General features: G+C 47.9%; 1 protein-coding gene across 3 annotated transcripts in view; it reads left to right on the plus strand.

The window, feature by feature from the left end:
- The first annotated feature begins 1,435 nt into the window (after positions 1–1,435).
- DAG1 (dystroglycan 1) overlaps positions 1,436–18,426 on the plus strand; it is a 64,417-nt gene continuing 47,426 nt past the window's right edge. The window contains exon 1 of one of the 3 annotated variants that reach the window (XM_060022501.1): positions 1,436–1,561. The gene's annotated coding sequence lies outside the window, so the exon portion shown is untranslated. The other 2 variants (XM_060022500.1, XM_060022499.1) reach the window with 2 other exon arrangements.

The following is an 18,426-nucleotide window of genomic DNA, read 5'->3' on the forward strand; positions in this document are numbered from 1 at the left end:
GTTTTAACATCTTTATTGGAGTATAATTGCTTTACAATAGTGTGTTAGTTTCTGCTTTATAACAAAGTGAATCATCTATACATATACATATATCCCCATATCTCCTCCCTCTTGCGTCTCCCTCCCACCCTCCCTATCCCACCCCTCTAGGTGGTCACAAAGCACCGAGCTGATCTCCCTGTGCTGCATTTTTAGCCTATTTGAAGCAGGAGAATTTTAGAACTGGATTTGAAAGGCCATAAATTTTTTAGTTTTAACATCCAAGGGATAATTTGGGGCTTTTTTCCTGGTTTTTACTTCTTTTTCTGGTCTGTGTGAATGAAGTTTGGAGCCTAAGCATTTAAGTATAACGCATCACAAACAAGTATGTGTGTTTGGGAGATGAGGCATTCCTTTTTGCTCTCTTTGAAATTTGCTTCTTCTAGTCCTTCCTAAGGAGGGGGAGAAAGCAGGGGAGACCCAGGGCTGTCCAGATTCCAGGAGGAACCCCTGGCAGGCAGCAGCCCGTTCTGTGTTCAGAATGTACTCGTTGACAAGAGTGCGGGCCTGGAATTCCAGCCTGGCCACAGGCCCAGGAGGGAATGGACACATCCTGCATAGGGTTTGGGGAACAGAGTCCACCACGAGTCCCATGCCCATACCTGTCCAGTAACTGTCGGGGGTCTTTGAGATAGTGGGCGTAGGTAAGCCCTGGGGAGTGAGAGCATTTTTAGGACCCTCCCCTTGTAGGGAGACAGACCTCAGCTGTAACTCCCTGCCCTTTACTCCCCCAACTCCCTGAAAGAATGCGGGCCTCCAGTGAGTGACCAGCGCCAGCAGGTCAGAGCTATTTCTGGCGGCTGAGGAGGCACCGGATTCCGGGTGTTCAGGGCAGGAGGAGGGGACGAGGGTCAGGCCTGAGGCGCTTCCCGGACACCCCCGCCTGCTGGGGGCTAAGCCCCCGGAGAGGGGCAGGCTTCCTGCCCTTCCAGCCCTCGGCCCTCGCCTCAGTTTCCTCATCAGTATAAGAGTCGGGCAACGGGGCCATGGTTCTTCGCAATTTGGAGGACGCTTCCTGATTGTTTTCTTGTCTTAAAATTACCTGATTTGCGTTCGACAGAAATCAGGAGGGCGGAAGGCAGTCTATGGGTGGCCAGTTGTGGCCGGGCCAGTTATCGGGCCTGACCACCCGGGTAGGTTGGATGCCTCTCAGGGGCCCACATGCCTGAGGTTGGGCGGGGCGCCCCTCCCCCACTCCCCGTCCTGAGCTCTCCGGGTAACCCGGACGGGCCGGGGCGTGTCGCGGGTACGGACCTGGCCCGCCGCGGGCGGGATTTCCAGGATGGGGCGTGTCTTTTCAGACGGGGGCGCGGCGGGCCAATAAGCAGAGGGGCGAGGGGGGCGGGGCCTGTGCGCGGGTGCGGCGCGCTGCGGGGCGGCCGACGCAGGCAGAAGCGGGCGTCGCGGGGACTGCCGGTCGGCGCCGCGCGGAGCTGGCAGCGGGATTGGCTGCGGCACTCGCGTGTCAGGGGGTTGCTAGGCTTCGGTCGCGCGCCCCGCCCTCGCGCTCCCTCACCGCCCGGTACGTGCTCGCGCCGAGGCTGCGGTGCGGCGCTAGAGGTCCTCGGGCTCGGCGGCGACGGCGGCGGCAGGAGATTCGCGCCGAGTCCCCGGGGAGCGGGGCGGCGTCTCGCGGGCGGGAAGAGCGAGCACCTGCCGCGGCCCGCCCGTCGGCGCTCGGTGAGTGCGCCGCGCGTCCACTGCCGCCGAGCCTGGCAGCCCAGGCCCCCATTTCCGTCGCTGGCCCAGCCTTCCGAGGAACACCTGCTGCTGCTCTCGCTCTTTGGCCCGGGGCGGGGACACGGTCGCGGACGTCCTTGCGGGTGAGGGGGCGACGCGGCCCGGGTAGAACGGCCCCTTGCTCTCGGCTCCTCGGGCGAAGGCTGGGGGCGTCCGGCCCCGGGCTGCGCGTCGCGGCGGTGGGCCAGGCCTCAGCCCGGGCCGCGCTCCAGGGAACGCGCGGCGGTCGCGGGCGTGTGCGGCCTGCGGACTGTCTCCCGGGCTTCCTCAGAGGGTCGCGCGGCCCAATTTGGCCAGAGCTCGAGGATGGGGCATTGAGCCCCTCAGGAGGCGCCGCAGCCGCTATATCCTGAGCCGCTCAGAGCCTTGGGGTCACCCCTTCACACACATACACACTTGGGCTTCTTTGGTGTTTGGAAAACCATATTCACCCGCGGGTATATCTGGAAAATGTCTGCAGAGAAAATGCTCTTTCGGTTTAGAATCCTTCTGCCGTAAATTCCGAGTTAATTTCAAACGAAGTCAACTACTAATTTAAAATGCATATTTTAATTCTGTGACTTGAGAAGCTCTTAGATTTGTAAAGTTACTTCAGAATTAGTTTTAATGGTGATCATGAAGTTTTGCCTTGGTGAGAGCTACAGCCTGGGACAGCACGGTTATAGCCTAGAGTTCTAACTTAAGAGTCCGGCCTGCTGTTTCCCTAAATAAGCGAGTAGACGTGATTCCTGGCATGGAAGCTAAACTCTGCAGGGAGGGTGGTGTTTATAGGACCTAAGTCCAGATAAAGAGTTGGATGTGCTACCAGGTGTTTTGGAGTTTGGTGTAGATCGGATGTTGTAACTTTATCAGGTGGTTCTATGTTCAGCGTTCAGAGACATAATTTTGGGATGTCCTTTTTTAGAAAAAGAATTGAACATTGGAGGCATAGTTTGAATATGGAGAAGTTGAATTGAACTTTGTTTGCCTTGGAGCCAAGTAATAAGAGCTCCTGGCCTACATGCTTAAAGGAGGCTGAGGAGGCATTTCTTGGAGGAGTGAGATTTGAGGAGGGAGTTGGATGCATGGTATGAGCCTGTTTAAGGCCTGTGGGTTACTGTAAGAAAGGAGTAAGCATTACTATATAGGCAACAAACATCTGGTTGGAACATGAAGGCTTGTGTTGTTACGTGCCTCTGTTGAAAGAGGCAGAGAGCCAGTCTTTACTGCTCTGAAAAATTGATTTAGCAAAATACATTTCATTTATTTAACAAATATTTGGCTTCACTGCTTACCAAATTTTGTGGTAGGTCCAGGGGACCCAAGAGACTGGTTCTGCCCTTAAGGAACTCAGGTTCGTGGACAGTGGGGGATGGGGAACCTATGATTGATAGTGTCTGCCCACTAAGTGTGCTCAGATGGTGCTTGGGAGCCTGAGGAGAAAGGGAATTCCTGAGCTGAGGCTTGCAGGGCCAGCAGAAATTAGCTGGGGGACAGCAAGTTCTGGACACAGGGAACCACATGTATATGAGTGCCTAAAGTAGCACGTGTGAGTCCTCCAGCATGACAGGTGGGAGCCCCAGGCCTTTCTTGTTGTGCTTAGTAGTTCAGACTTCATACTCAAGGTGCAGGAGTCTGGGAATGCTTTTCCTCAGTTGAGTGGTATAGTCCAGACCCATGTTTAGAAAGATCTTGTTGATGGCCACATAGGTCGTGGCAGGGAGGGGATGGGAAAAGGACCTCTGGCTCTGAGGTTGGCCCTTAGAGGAGAGAGGAGGGAGAAGGAGCCAGCTCAAAAGACTGGCTGAAAAGTTTGAGCAAAGGGAATACCAGGCTGTGATGGGGGAGGAGACTGCATTCAGGAATGTGTGGGCCAGAATATTTAGCATGACCAAAGCTTTAAACCACATCTTCTGCAGGTTTGCTAGTGCCTCTTAAACATTGAATATGGTGGGATTTGGAGGGACCCTGGGGCCACTTAAACTGGGATTATTTAGAAAAGGAGAAGCATGGCATTTGTTTGTTAAAAACCTTTAACAACCTTATTTCTCACTTGAACTGGGGGCATTGCATTTCCTCTTGGGCAGGGCTGGTATATTAACCCCTGAGAGTAGATATGTGTTCATCCTTGTTGAGGCAGATGGGAGCATGTTCAGTCCTTTACCTCACAGTTGTTCCACCCTTCCCTGTGCTCTGGGCCAGTGACACGATGGATCTACATCAGCCACAGTCGAGGGCCTTCTGTGTTTCTGCTCTACATGCACCATTGCTAATGCTTATGAGAATCCTTTATAGTGGCTTAGCAAACTGAGTCATAGATGAAGGAATGTTCCCAAGGTCACACAACTGTCATGTGGCAGAATTAGGATTTGAACCCAGGCTGAACATTTGGCTGTACCCATCTGTGTTTCTGTTATATCAGACTAATAATGGTGGCCTCAGTTGGGTCCTTCTCTGGCAAAGACCAAGCCCAGGTGTCTGGTGGTGGGCAGAATGCCAGGACGATATAGGAAGGTGATCAGTGATCCCATGTGGAACTCCAGGAACATGTTGTGAGGGACCATTTTTCAGAAACCTAGGGTTTGTCAGAGCCTTCTTGAGGCCTGTGCTGGTTGCTCTGGGTACCATGCTGAAGTAAGCCAAGGAACTTGGGTCCTAGGCTGGAGACGGCAGACTTTAGGGAAGAACTGCATTGGGCTAGACCTTCAAAAACGGTTAGTGGTTTGATTGGTGAAGGAGTGGTGGCAACAAGGTCACAATTTTGTGGAAGAAGAAATGAGCAGAGGAAAGGGGTGGGAGGGAGAAGACTGGGCACTTTTTTTTTGTATGTTCTGGAAGGTTGGGTTGCAGTCAGAATGCCACGTGGAGGAGTTTGGTGTTATGTAAGAATAGGAAACCTTGAAGATCTCGGAGCACAGCTGTGATGGGATCAGCTCTGTGTTTTAAGAAGTGAGCCCTCACTGTGAATGTTGAGGCTGGGCTGGACCAGAGGCAGGTTGGTTACTGCTGTGGTCCAGTGGGGGAGACACTGGATCTGAACAAGAACAGTGGTCAGCAGAGGAGTGGAGAGAGATAAAGAAGGTTCAAGATGAGCCAGTTCAGCAGATGTTAGGGACCTGAATGGTTCTGGTACCAGCAGGGGTCTACCACTGAGTGGAAGAGGCAGGAGGTTGACAGTGAAAAGATGAGGATGTAAGGCTGCATCAGCCAAGCACTGGTGAGGTCTTGAGAAACTCCAAATAAAGAGGGGCCCCTAGAGAATTCCCCAGTGGTCCAGTGGTTAAGACTGCACTTTCATTGTGGAGGGCTGGGTTTAATCCCTGGTCGGGGAACTAAGATCCCACAAGTTGAGTGGTGTGGCCAAAAAAAAAAAAAAAAAAAAGAGGGGCCCCCTAGACTGCAGGAATGGGAATGGGGGAAGGCTTGAGTCTTTGTGGCAGGCAGGTAAGATGGCAAGGAAGAAGTGAACTTATGAAAGAGAAAGCATGATTTGTTGACCCACTTGGTAGGTAGAGGAATAGTTTGACTTAAAGTGTCTATAGTTTTGGATACTCAGAATCATGGTGGGTGTAATGTAGCTTTATTTTTTAATATTTATTTATTTATTTGGCTGCGTTGAGTCTTAGTTGCGGCATGGGGGATCTTTGTTGCGGCATGTGGGATCTTTTCGTTGCGGTGCACGGGCTCTTCATTTCAGTGCTTGGGCTTCTCTCTAGTTGTGGCACATGGGCTCTAGAGCGTGGGCTTAGTTGTCCGCCCTGGAATCGAACCTGCATCCCTTGCATTGGTAGGCGGATTCTTAACCACTGGGCCACCAGGGAAGTCCCCCGTAATGTAGCTTTAGACTGGATTCAGTTAAAGAATGGCCACTGGCTCACAGATTTGACCTGTGCAAGGCAAACTGAAGGTGGCCCGTGATGGTGTGAAGTTAGAGCCCCTATACCTGTGCTTGCTTTTTTAAGTTGGGTTTTTTGGGGGATTTTTTGGTCATAGCCTTCTTGATAAGAGGCACATAACTAGCCTAGTGGAATTGCAAGTGTTGACAGATACATTTTGTGGATGGGCAAGAATAAGAGTGAAGTCTCATGAGTTTTTTTCCTAGCCAGTATAGGAAGTCAGCAATGAGAAGTTTGATTCAATATTCCAGGTTCTGGGGTACATTGTTTAGATTTGAGCCACTACAGAGTATGACTGCTTGGAGGCTGGAGTCTTCCAGAGTATCAAAGGAGAAAGAAATGGTGGTGTGAACGTCGAAGGGGACTCAGATGGGGTGTAGAGTATTGAACCTTAAGGGAACTCAAAATGAGAATACAGGTAGTATGGTCTTCAGTGTGTCCTGTATATTGGTCAAGGATTTCTCCCTCCTTTTCTGGAATAAGTGTTCTCCCTCCTCCATGTTAGAGTGTTTCTGTGCCTTTGCCAGTATTATTGCGCTGTTGCTTCTTTTTTTTTTTCTCAGTTTTTTTTTTTTTTTGATAAATTTATTTTATTTTTGGCTGCGTTGGGTCTTCGTTGCTGCACATGGGCTTTCTCTAGTTGTGGCGAGCAGGGGTTACTCTTCATTGCGGTGCGCACGCTTCTCGTTGCGGTGGCTTCTCTTGTTGCGGACTAGACCTAAAGGCTTCAGTAGTTGTAGCACGTGGGCTCAGTAGTTGTGGCTTGCGGGCTCAGTAGTTGTGGCTCATGGGCTGTAGAGCATAGGCTCAGTAGTTGTGGCACACGGGCTTAGTTGCTCCATGGCATGTGGGAATCTTCCTGAATGAGGGCTTGAACCCGTGTCCCCTGCATTGGCGGGCGGATTCTTAACCACTGTGCCACCAGGGAAGCCCCTGTGCTGTTGCTTCTTAAGCCCCCATCTTTCTCTGCTTTTCCTGTGTTGACACTTCAGTTCTGCAGTAAGGTGATGGTGGTTTTGAATATACAACTGATTGATCTGGTCATTTCCCAGTAGGTCTTTGTGTGCGCATGCCTCTGGGTATTGATTTAAAGCAGTCTTCCTGTGAGTTGCATAACCTGCTTTGCCTTTTGACAGTCCCTCTTCACTCTGATCATTAGTCAGTAATACTGCTTAGATAGCAATTTCTATAAATAGGATTTTAGAGTAGTTTACAAAATTACACCAGCTAGAGTGCTTAATTTAGCCTTAATGAATAGGATTTCCTATTTTCCTGTTTCTTAGGTTTGATAGCTAAGCATTTTCTTAGCCTTGCTCTGGGTCCAGGGTGGAAGGATGGATGGGATGCTGTGGTACAATATCATGAACAGAGCGTGTCTAAATTGGTGAAACTGTTGTGTGTTCTCTGTTGGAGTGAAGTAAATCAGAATGAAATTTTTGCAGTATGTTGACTTAATTTATATTTTAAAAATAGGATTCTAGTGGGAATAATCAACTGAATATAAAAAATCAGTTTTTAAAAAAAATTTTGGGGCTTCCCTGGTGGTGCAGTGGTTGAGAGTCCTCCTGCCGATGGAGGGGACACGGGTTCGTGCCGCAGTCCGGGAAGATCCCACATGCCACGGAGAGGCTGGGCCCGTGAGCCATGGCTGCTGAGCCTGCGCATCCGTAGCCTGTGCTCCACAACGGGAGAGGCCACAACAGTGAGAGGCCCGCGTACCGCAAAAAAAAAAAAAAAAAAAAAGAAATTTTGGCGGTGCCAGGTCTTAGTTGCAGCATGCGGACTTCTTACTTACGGCATGCGGGCTTCCTAGTTGCGGAATGTGGACTCTTGGTTGCGGCACGCATGCGGGATCTAGTTCCCTGACCAGGGATTGCACCCGGGCCCCCTGCATTGGGAGCACAGAGTCTTACCCACTGGACCACTAGAGAAGTCCCTAAAAAAATCACTTTTATGACAATGCCTTTATCCTATACATCATGGGGTGCATTTACTAGTGTTGAGGTTTTGCTTCTCAGTTATACCTTCTTGAGCTAATTGATTTTGAAAATACCACTGTCTAAATTTTAGACATTGGAATTAATTTTATATTTTTGAAGCTGTTTATAATTTTTGGTCCTGAATTGACTCTACAGAATACATTTCATTTTCATTATTACCCTTTGACAATAAAGGGTGGCTGATTGGTGGTGTGGGCGGGAGACTGAGTGGCATTCCCCACTTCCTTTGGAGGTGGTCATTGTGGTGTATGTAATTCTATTTCGGTTGTGGGCTTTCACCAATATTGGTTCCTTCTTTTCCTGTAGGGCCTCTGTTCTCCAGGAAGATAAGGCTTTTTTTTTTTTTTTTGGCTGTGCTGCACAGCATGCAGGATCTTAGGTTCCCCAACCAGGGATCAAACCTGTGTCCCCTGCAGTGGAAGCACAGAGTCTAAACCACTGGACCGCCAGGGAAGTCCCCCCAAGATAAGGCTTTTATAGCACTAGAAGGTGAAGTAAGGTACTCGAAAAGGGAGATTTCTGTGAAAGAAAGATGGTGGATAATCACATACTTGGCAAAATGATCACGGAATTTTAAGACACTATAGTGGGGGAAAAGCTGTATTAAATAATACATATATTTAAAATTAGAAATGTGGAAGAAAAAAGTAGAAAGGAAGGGAAAAATCCCTTGTCCCCCAACTGTATTCTTTCTTTAAATAGGAAATGCTAACACATGGTTCAAACTGAAAAAGTTCAAAAGGATTGGACAGGGGAAAGAAATCTTTCTTCCACCCACCCCCTAAGTCCCTGCTTCCCCTCCCTAGGAGCAGCCGATATCCCCTGATTCCTGGGTGTCCTCCAGAGATGGCCCTTGGGCAACGCTTTTACTGAGTTTAGGTTAGAGTATAAATTTAATTTTTAATCTTGTTTTTGCCCTCCCAGCATTATAGCATGATCATTGTTCTATAAATATAACTTTTTTTTTTTTTTTTTTTTGGTGGTACGCGGGCCTCTCACTGCTTTGGCCTCTCCCGTTGCGGAGCACAGGCTCCGGACGCGCAGGCTCAGCGGCCATGGCTCACAGGCCTAGACGCTCCACGGCACGTGGGATCTTCCCGGACCGGGGCACGAACCCTTGTCGCCTGCATCGGCAGGCAGACTCTCAACCACTGTGCCACAAGGGAAGCCCGATATAACATTTTTGATGGTTAACCTGTCCCCAGTTCTTACATGGTTGTCAATCTTACTTTGGTTATAATAGATAATGTTGCAGTTAACATCTTTGTGCATAAAGTTCTTTTAGAATCTTTTTATTACTGCAATATTAAATATAAAACTTCTGAAAAAAGTGCAGTGTGACTTACAGTTTTGGAGGAGCACATCTATAACATCGAGTAAGGCAGGTTTTTATTGATTTTCATTTTTAAGCACTGTGTACATTTTCCCCAGTTCCTTTTCTATGACTTGCATGGGTATGCAATTTTTATAGTCACGTAGAGGCCTAGACTCGATTCTCTGCCATTGGGGGTATGTGTAGCCACAGATTCATTCTTCCTGAGGCAGTCACAGCCCTTGGACACCCTAAGTATAGGGGAGTGTGCCAGTTGAGGGGAGCTTAAGGATGAGTGAAACATTTGGAAGGATGTGTCATACTCAGGGAAAGAGAGGCCGGTGCCCAGCTTGGTCTGTTTTGGCATTTGCTCTTCATTTCTATGAATGTTAAGTTTTTATGTATGCAGTATGGGAATCGACAAACAAGAAGCACTGCTTACAAAGTTCTTTCTAATATGTATTGAAACAGATTCGTGGAATTGGTAGATGCTTGTTTTGGCAAATGTTATGGTTGTCTCTGTTTTACCTCTCACTGTACTGGGAACATTTACTCTAGGAATTCCAGGGGTTGATACGGGATTACTTAAGAAGATTCCCAAGGCTGTCTATGACAGAAGTGAACCAGCTCTGCCTTGGTTTTCATAAATGCCTCTTTTAATTAGCTTAGTTGTTCTCCAGGGCTGGGTTGATTCTCTAACCAGTTTTTGCCAAGAAAAATGATAAAGTTAATAATGGAATTGCAAATACTGGTTCCTTTTTATTTGGCTGTTAATCAGCACCCGGTATACCATCCATTTTCTGGGCCCTTATTATACTATGAAATGCTTTTATAAAACATGCATCTCTCGTCACTGTAAATGTCTTGTGTATACTCCTGCTTGGGCTGGTAGATTATCTTTGCATCGGATCTGCCCTGACCTCAGGGAACCTTGCTTACTGGATTTTTTTGGCTTTGACGTGCGGCATGTGGGATCTTAGTTCCCTGACCAGGGATCGAACCCCTGCCCCCTGCATTGGAAGCATGGTGTCTTAACCACTGGACTGCCAGAGAAGTCTCTTGCTTACTGGATTTTTGAATTGTGGAGACCAGCCTGATGAGTAGCCCTTGAACAGGGGTGGATTCTGAGTCTTGTGGAAAACGAGGAAGTGTAGTGAACTTTGCTTTATCTGTTATGTTAAGCATACCTGAATAAGCGTCTTATATTTTTAGACTTTTGAGCAATATTGTGAAGATTGAATTGCCTGAGGAGAGAAATTTGGTAAGAGGAGACTAGAAGAGAAGCTCTTTAATAAAGATCTAAAAATAGAATTCACTAAAGTCACAAATAGATAACAGTAGGATTCCTGTCTCCTTTCCTTCTCTGGATTGTGCTACCAGCTGTTGCTTCTGCTTACCTGGAAGAGATCACAATATTTTGTCAGAAGGGTCAATAGTATAGACTTAAAAAAAAAAAATATATATATATTTTGTTGTTTATTTGGCTGCATTGGGTCTTCATTGTGGCATGTGGGGGTCTTTTGTTATGGTGAGCGGGCTTCTCTCTAGTTGTGGCACTCGGGCACCAGAGTGCACAGGCTTAGTTGTCCCACAGCACGTGGGATCTTAGTTCCCCGACCAGGGTTCGAACCGGGTCCCCTACATTAGAAAGCGGATTCTTTTTTCTTTTTTTCTTTTTTTTTTGCGGTACGCGGGTCTCTCACTGTTGTGGCCTCTCCTGTTGCGGAGCACAGGCTCCGGATGCGCAGGCTCAGCGGCCATGGCTCACGGGCCCAGCCGCTCCGCGGCATGTGGGATCCTCCCGGACCGGGGCACGAACCCGCGTCCCCTGCATCGGCAGGCAGACTCTCAACCACTGCGCCACCAGGGAAGCCCAGAAGGCGGATTCTTAACCACCGGACCACCAGGGAAGTCCCAATAGTATAGACTTAACATACTGTGTTTGCCAGTCTGAACATGTGCTTTTTCCAGTTTTAAAAGTAGTTTAAAAAGTGACTGGATTCCTTGGCACTGGGAAGAAATCTTTAGTAGGAAAAGTTGATTGTTCTGCTTGTAGTACCAGCCCTGGGCTGACGGGGGCTGTGGGGTCCCTTGTCCCCTCAACGCCCTGAGTGGTGGTGGTTTTTTTTTTTTCCTTCTGGTTGGGCACTGCTGCCCAGAGAGAGGACTCCTGTGTAGGTCATCTAATCCGCATGACTTAATCAGTTGGCACCTCAGGACTCCCTTCTGCTTTTTTAGGAGGGGCCCTTTTTGATTTGTGCAGCTGGATAGAAAAATGGCTGCTCAGGCTTTCTTCTTATGCAGGCCTCTGATACCCTGGGCTGCCTGTGCCCTTTCCCTCCATGTGAGGGGGTGAAGGAATGTCCTGGCCTCCCCTCTGCCCTCCTGCCATGAGCTTCCAGGGAAAATGGGGCCCATTGTGGGCTGTGCACAGCCCTCCGCTTAAGTGTCAGGCCTGCCATGGCCTCTCTGTTGGTCTGCTCTGGTTACAGGGTGCTGAGGGGCCAGAAGCCCAGCAAGCAGTCATTTCCTCACATGCTGCCCTGCTGTTCAGGAGTGTTCTGAGGGATGGTGCTTGTGCTTTCTTTGCTCCTGGGGCTGCCCTCTAAGTTTGTCAGTCTTGGTAAACATTCTTGTGGACCCCTTTGCAGGCCTGAGCTCACTCTTGCTGCAGATTTCAGGCCATATTTGGAGAGGCAGGCCTGCTGCTCCCAAGGGTGACTGAGTGCCAGGTCACAGGAGGCTGGGCAGTTCCTCCAGGCCACTGGGGAGGCCCAGTATTCTGAATCCACTGGGAGGCATAGGATTAATCTATTTGTGAATGAAATTGGACTTCAAACTCTTGTTTTTCAAATTTATTTTGGCCTTCAATTATATCTCAGTAAAGCCAAGGAAAAACTTATTTTGGCCTTAATCAACTGTAGAACTTGTTGAAGATGTGAAATGCCAGAATATGGCGTAGGGGAAGCCAGAGAGACTCAACTTTTTAAAAAACAGGTTTGTTCCGGATATGGGAGCTCACTCCTGATATCAGACTGCCTTACCCATCAGACAGTTCTTCTCCTGACCCCAGGCAAGTGTGTCCCTGGAAAAAAAATGTATGAGATATTTTTGGTTTTGATGAGTGAACAGATAGAGGTCACTGTCTGTTTGTCTTTCGGGGGTGTTGACTTCAGATAAGGAGCCAAAGTTGTGATCAGCTGTTGTTTAGCAGGTTCCATGAAGGGTAGGTGAGTGAGTTGGTGGTGGTGGTAGCAGGGATGGAGGAGGCCTAGTCAGGCCTTTCTGGAATTGGCGAAGGGCTTTTCTACTTGAGGTCTATATTGATTGCATGGAAGGCTGCTGAGAAATTTGCTCCTCTAAAACTCAGGTAGGTTGACTTCGGAATGGTCCTGGAAATTGTTCCTGATCATAGTAAAAAAAAATTCCATTCTTTCCATGATGCTTCAATATGTACAATTTCTTTGTCTTCTGTGGAAGTGTCTTGTGAAAGGAGCAGCTGGCACTGGCACTGCCCTGGATGTTTGCCTTCCTCCTACCTTTTTTCTTTCTTTTATTACAGGAAAAAAAAATTCTAGCCTATTTTAACCTGCTATCTGATCAGAGTGATACGTTTCCTTCTCTGTTTTAAGATGGGAGTGGCACTTGTTTTTATCAAATAAAGGAATAAAACATATTTGCCATGCTGAGATCACACTGCAAATGCCAGCACTTGTTATAAAATGGTATTGAGTTTTCTAAAGGAGAACTGTTCTTTCAGATAGTGCCTGGTCATGCTATGGTCTTTTGGGTCATGACTTCCCAAGAGGTGAGGTCTACCCACTGAACCCTTGCTTTTTGGCAAGACAGGCAAGATTTTTGGTACAAGTGTGACGAGGTTGGACAATGAAAACACTGACTACCCGCAGCAGTAGAAACTCGAGCCTGAGGAAGGAACCTACCAGAGGTACTGAGTCCCTTGGAACCCTCCCATCCTGATGTGGCCTTAAGTAAGGCCCTTGACCTCTCTGCCTCAGCAAAATTGGGATAGAATATCCTCCCCATGGGCTGCTGAGGAGGAAATAAAAGCTTCCTAGTAATATGCCCTACACCTCTCCATAATTGCTACTATTATTACATTTATCCTTTTTCTAGTGTAAACTGAGAGTCCGATATTTAATAAAGGCTGGACATATTTCTTAGATTAAGTGATTGGTTCAGGGGTGTTTTTTTATTGTGGTTTATAATTATATACATAATAGATCATATTTTATATGTACCAAGTAGAATCTTATTAAAAAAAAAAAGCCTTAGACGTGAGCCCATTGATACCTCTCAGAAAGCAGCTCTAGCTTGACTGCTTGCTCACCTGTGGAGCTTTTTTTTTTAAATAAAATTTATTTATTTTTGGCTGCATTGGGTCTTCGTTGCTGCATGGTTTTTCTCTAGTTGTAGCGAGCAGGGGCTACTCTTCGCTGTGGTGCGCGGGCTCCTTCTCATTTTGGTGACTTCTCTTGTTGCGGAGCACCGGCTCTAGGTGTGCACGCAGGCTCAGTAGTTGTGGTGCATGGGCTCAGTTGCTCTGTGGCATGTGGGATCTTCCCGGACCAGGGCTCGAACCCCTGTCCCCTGCATTGACAGGCAGATTCTTAACCACTGCGCCACCAGGGAAGCTGCCCACCTGTGGAGCTTTGAGTGCTGTGGTGTCTTATTGGGGTGCATCGTCCTGGAGGCACTGGCCCCATCGAGACGAATAAAGGACAAAAATAGTTGGAGGACCAAGGATTCTGTTAACTTTACAGTACTGTTTATATTTTTAAGGAGTTTCTTTGGAAATTCTTTGTGTGCCCAGGTTTGTTTTCTTGAACCTCACTAGTGCAGTAGAAGGAGCATGGACTGGCAAGGTTGCTGCATGAGTTGAGTGCCTGGAAGTGCTTTGTTTCCTTTTTTAGTATAATGTTTATTTCTGTTTGAGTTATCAACAGCAGTGCATGTCTGGTGTGAAAAGCCCTTGGTTTTCAAAGAGCTATACCTCTACTTATTTTTTCCCCATGTGACCATATGACTTCTTGCCTAGGTAGTTTATAATAGGTAACTTTGACTTTTCAGTCAACAGATGCATTTTAAGAGACTTGGAGCAAGTGAGTGCTCCTGGTTGAACGTTGAGCAGCAGCAGATTCTGTACCTGGAGCATGTAATTCAGCTGAGCTGTAGTGTTGGAACTCTTTAGAACAGAAATTTTAAGACTTTTTTGTTTGTTGTATAGGAGGATGAGCTCAGTCTGGAATGTCAGAACCTTACTCTGTAAAGTCAGCATCCTCCCTGGAAACCTGAAGTATTTTGGGTTTCCTTGACTCCTTGAGGGACAAATTGAGCATAGAGCTCCGGGGTGGGAGGAAGATGAGGGTACAGGCACCGGTGCCCAACTTCTGAGCAGAGGATGATTATCCTAAAGACAAAAATGGGGTTTCAGCCTCCAGATGATGAAGACGCCGGGTTTTATGAATCTGTGTTCAGGGGGAGCTGCCTGTGGGTTCCCACTGGAGAAGGCTCCAGGTGATTTCCAGATAGTGAAGGCATTTGGTCTCTGATCTTTGTTTTAGAGGCAGGTGAGGGTAAAGCTATTGGCTGTTATCAGATAAGAAAATGACATGATACCACCAGCGGGGAGCTGAAAATCTCTAAATGCTCACTCTAAATCATCTGATAGGATAGACGGGAAGCAGAGCCCACAGGCCTTCTCCCAGCCTGGGAGTAGTCCTGGGGCAGTGCAGGGCAGTGCAGAGGAGGCCACTGTGCCAGAGCTGATTCTCAGTACAAGAGAAGAAACCCTGCTGTGAAAGTAAGTCCATTTCTACTGCAGTCACTGCAGACTCCTTGTCATTGTGGGGGGATTATTGACCTTGGCAGTTTTATTTCAAATTTGGATCTGGGGTGGAGAAAGCAGGATGCCCAGTGGTATACATAGTGATGTCCATGTTCCTTAGCTAGTCTGCTCTTGTAGGTTGTCTGAAGCACGGAAATATTACACCCATCAGAGATTATGGGTGGCTGGATTAAGATTGTTTGTATTTTGTATATATATTTTAAGTAGTGTATTTTGTGTCAGGTCCTTTACATGCATTAGCTTACCTAATGAATATATGTTTATAATTGGAAAAAGTTAAAGAAAAAAGGAATTTGATCTAGGAAGTGTTTAAGATGAAATATTGGCTGTTAAGCAGCCTTGCAAGACAGGCTAGCCCATGAACTATGGAGGGGACTGTCTTTTGGCACCCAGCAGGCCCTGTTGTCGCTGGGTTTCAGTTATTTGTTCATTCATTCAGCAGGTGGTTTTTCTTTTTTTTTTTTTTTTTTCGGTACGTGGGCCTCTCCCGTTGCGGAGCACAGGCTCCGGACACACAGGCTCAGCGGCCATGGCTCACGGGCCCAGCCGCTCCGTGGCATGTGGGATCTTCCCGGATCGGGGCACGAACCCGTGTGCCCTGCATTGGCAGGCGGACTCTCAACCACTGTGCCACCAGGGAAGCCCTGGCAGGTGGTTTTTGAGTCACTGTCATGTCCTGGGCACCGTGCTAGGCCCTGGGAATGGATCTGGCAATGGATGAGAGAGGTATGGGCCCTATCGTTGCCCTGACCAGAAAAAAAAGGGAGAAGTGATGAAGTTATTTCCCTTCAGTTGATATTTTTCAGGAAAAAATGTGATTTGGAGAGGCTGAGGGTCACACCCCTGGCAAGTGACTGCAGTCAGTGTGCCTCTTGATTCATCATAAAGGGGAGGTGGGGGGGGGGCCAGGCCCATCTTAGAGAGTGATGTGAGGGATCAGGGAGAGGACCTTAGAGAGCTGGCGGGCAGTAATAGATTATTTTCAAAGCCAAGCTGACATTTGGGTATACAGTGATATGTCTCTGACCTGTTGAGCCATTTCCTAACCCTGATGCCATGGGAACCAGTTGAGAAGGATAAAGGAGTCATGCAGGTAGCTACAATATCAGCTTAATAACCAGCAGAGCTATTGGAGAGTGTGGGACCTGGGTGAGCAGCCAGTGGTGGTTCCTAAGGCCAAACCTCTGAATTAGAGAGAGGTCTCCACCCAGTTGCCTATGAGGCCACCCTCTCTGTTCCATGCTTCCTGGTGGGGTTCTCTTTCTGCATATGCTGCTTTGCAAAGTCCTCAAGCTCTTCCAGGACTGGTTTTCTGTTTACTTCATCCATTTATTTATTTATGTATTCATTCATGTGTGCATGCATGCATGCCGCATGGCACAGCATGCAGGATTTTAGTTCCCCGACCAGCGATTGAACCCATGCCCCTGCAGTGGAAGCGTGGAGTTTTAACCACTAGACTGCTAGGGAAGTCCCAACTTAATCTTGTCTTTTTAAATCTATTTTTTAACTTTTTTTTTTTTTTTTTTTTTTTTTGCGGTATGCGGACCTCTCACTGTTGTGGCCTCTCCCGTTGCGGAGCAACAGGCTCCGGACGCGCAGGCTCAGCGGCCATGGCTCACGGGCCCAGCCGCTCCGCGGCATGTGGGATCTTCCCGGACCGGGGCACGAACCCGTGTCCCCTGCATCGGCAGGCGGACTCTCAACCACTGCGCCACCAGGGAAGCCCTATTTTTTAACTTTTAAAAAACTTTACTAGTGTAAAATTAAACAAAAATGGAGAAAACAAGACCACCCTCCCCCTAAAAAAAGTAGAGCTTAGTGAATTATAAGGTCATGAAATAGAACTTTACTGGTTCCACCAGAGGCTTCTCTGTGAGCCCCAACCCTGCCACAGCCCCCTCTCCCCTTCCTTCCCAAGGTGACCCCATCCTGTCTTTTTGTAGCCATTTTCTTACTTTTTTTTTTAATGGTTTTATCTCCCAAATGTGTATCCTTAGGCACTGCAGTTTAATTTTGTCCTTTTTTTTAAAAGTTATCATATCTTGTAAGTTTCTTTATCTGCATTTTCTCCCCTCTGTCCCTTTTCCTTGCAATTATCTGCTGAAGAACCTGGGCCCTTAGACCTGTGGAATCTCTCACAGTCCAGATTTAGCAGATTGTGTCCCAGGGTGCAGTTGAGCATGCTCTTCTCTGTATTTCCTGTGAATCAGCAGCTGGATCCAAAGGCTTGATCAGCCTCAGGTTTGGTCCCTTTGGCAAGGCTGAGGTGGTTTGGGTCTTTCCTCCGGAGTGCTGCTTTCCTTTTGTTCCATATTTTGCTCATAGCAGGTACCCAGAGCACCACTTCTGTGGCAGGACAGTGGGGCCTGAGGAGAGGCTAGGCCCAGCTCAGCCTCTAAGTGGCTCTCTGGTCCTTGTCAAACCAGTTTCCCCAGCACAGTGTGACAGGTGTTGGAAGAGGAAAAGCCTGGATGTGTTCTCTGGCCTGATTCACTGAGATGGGTTCACAGTGCTGTCCCCCTCTCAGGCCCTCCCTTCTTCCTTCACATTGCTCTTCTCCCCACATTCTCAGCTCCTCTGCCTTTCATTGTCTGTCCCTCATCTTGTCCCCTCTTCAGCTTTCCTCTCTTCCTTTCCTGTTTTGTTGATAGGGTATTGTGATGGGGAAAAGGTTGTTTGAGACTTAGGGGAGGAATGCTCATCCTGCGTGATTGCTCACCATCTGGGAGACTGTAGAAGCCTTGGTTTACCCATCTGTAAAATGAAGGTGTAGCTCCTGATGACTTAAATGGTCTCCTCAAACTCTGTCTTATGAGCATTGTGTTTTACAAATTTTCTTTGTGTTTGAAAGCTATTTTAGAGGATTTTCCTGCTTCTCCATGTAGGCCACACAGCTCCAGTGGTAAGGAAATGGAGAAATGGATAGAGCTTAGAGAGCAGCCAGAATCTAGTCTTTTCCCATATCTGCACCATCAGACCAGGTAGGTTGGGTGGATAGTAGAAAGCTTTGTGGGCTGTGGTCATGGCCTCACCTGCTGGTCTCAAGCAGTCTCTGGGTACAGAGACTTGCCTTACAGAATGGAGAGGTATGTCAGCTATCAGTGTTGTCGCCTTGCTGGCTGGTAGCTGAAGATGTGAGCATGTGGAGGTCCAAGAGTGAGTGTTGAGAGTAGGCTCAGGCTCCAGGCCCAGGAATTCATCAGCTAGTTCTGGCTTTCTTGTCTGGAGGCCCCACCCCAGCTTACCCCAGAATTTGTTGGGCAGCGTAAGCCGGTATCTGGTGTGAGGGCAACTATGTGCTCACATCAGAGAGCTGCTGCCTGGTCAACTATTGCCGTGAAGATCTGGAGGAAAAGGGCTCTGCTCATGACTGGCCTATACCTTTGTATATAGTAAGCTCGTTGCCCTTCAGATGGGAGCTGCCCCTGAGAAGAGATGTCATGTGATGTACCAGGATTTTTCTGGGCTTTTCCCAGTGCTGTGACACTTACCATGTGCCTGTGGAGTTTTTGTTGTGCTATTATTTCACACATTTAAAATTCCATTTATTTTTATACTTAAATAATTTTGAAGCCATGTAAATTCAGATTT

The sequence above is a fragment of the Delphinus delphis genome, chromosome 10, assembly GCF_949987515.2.
Source record: "Delphinus delphis chromosome 10, mDelDel1.2, whole genome shotgun sequence".
Lineage (NCBI taxonomy): Eukaryota > Metazoa > Chordata > Mammalia > Artiodactyla > Delphinidae > Delphinus > Delphinus delphis.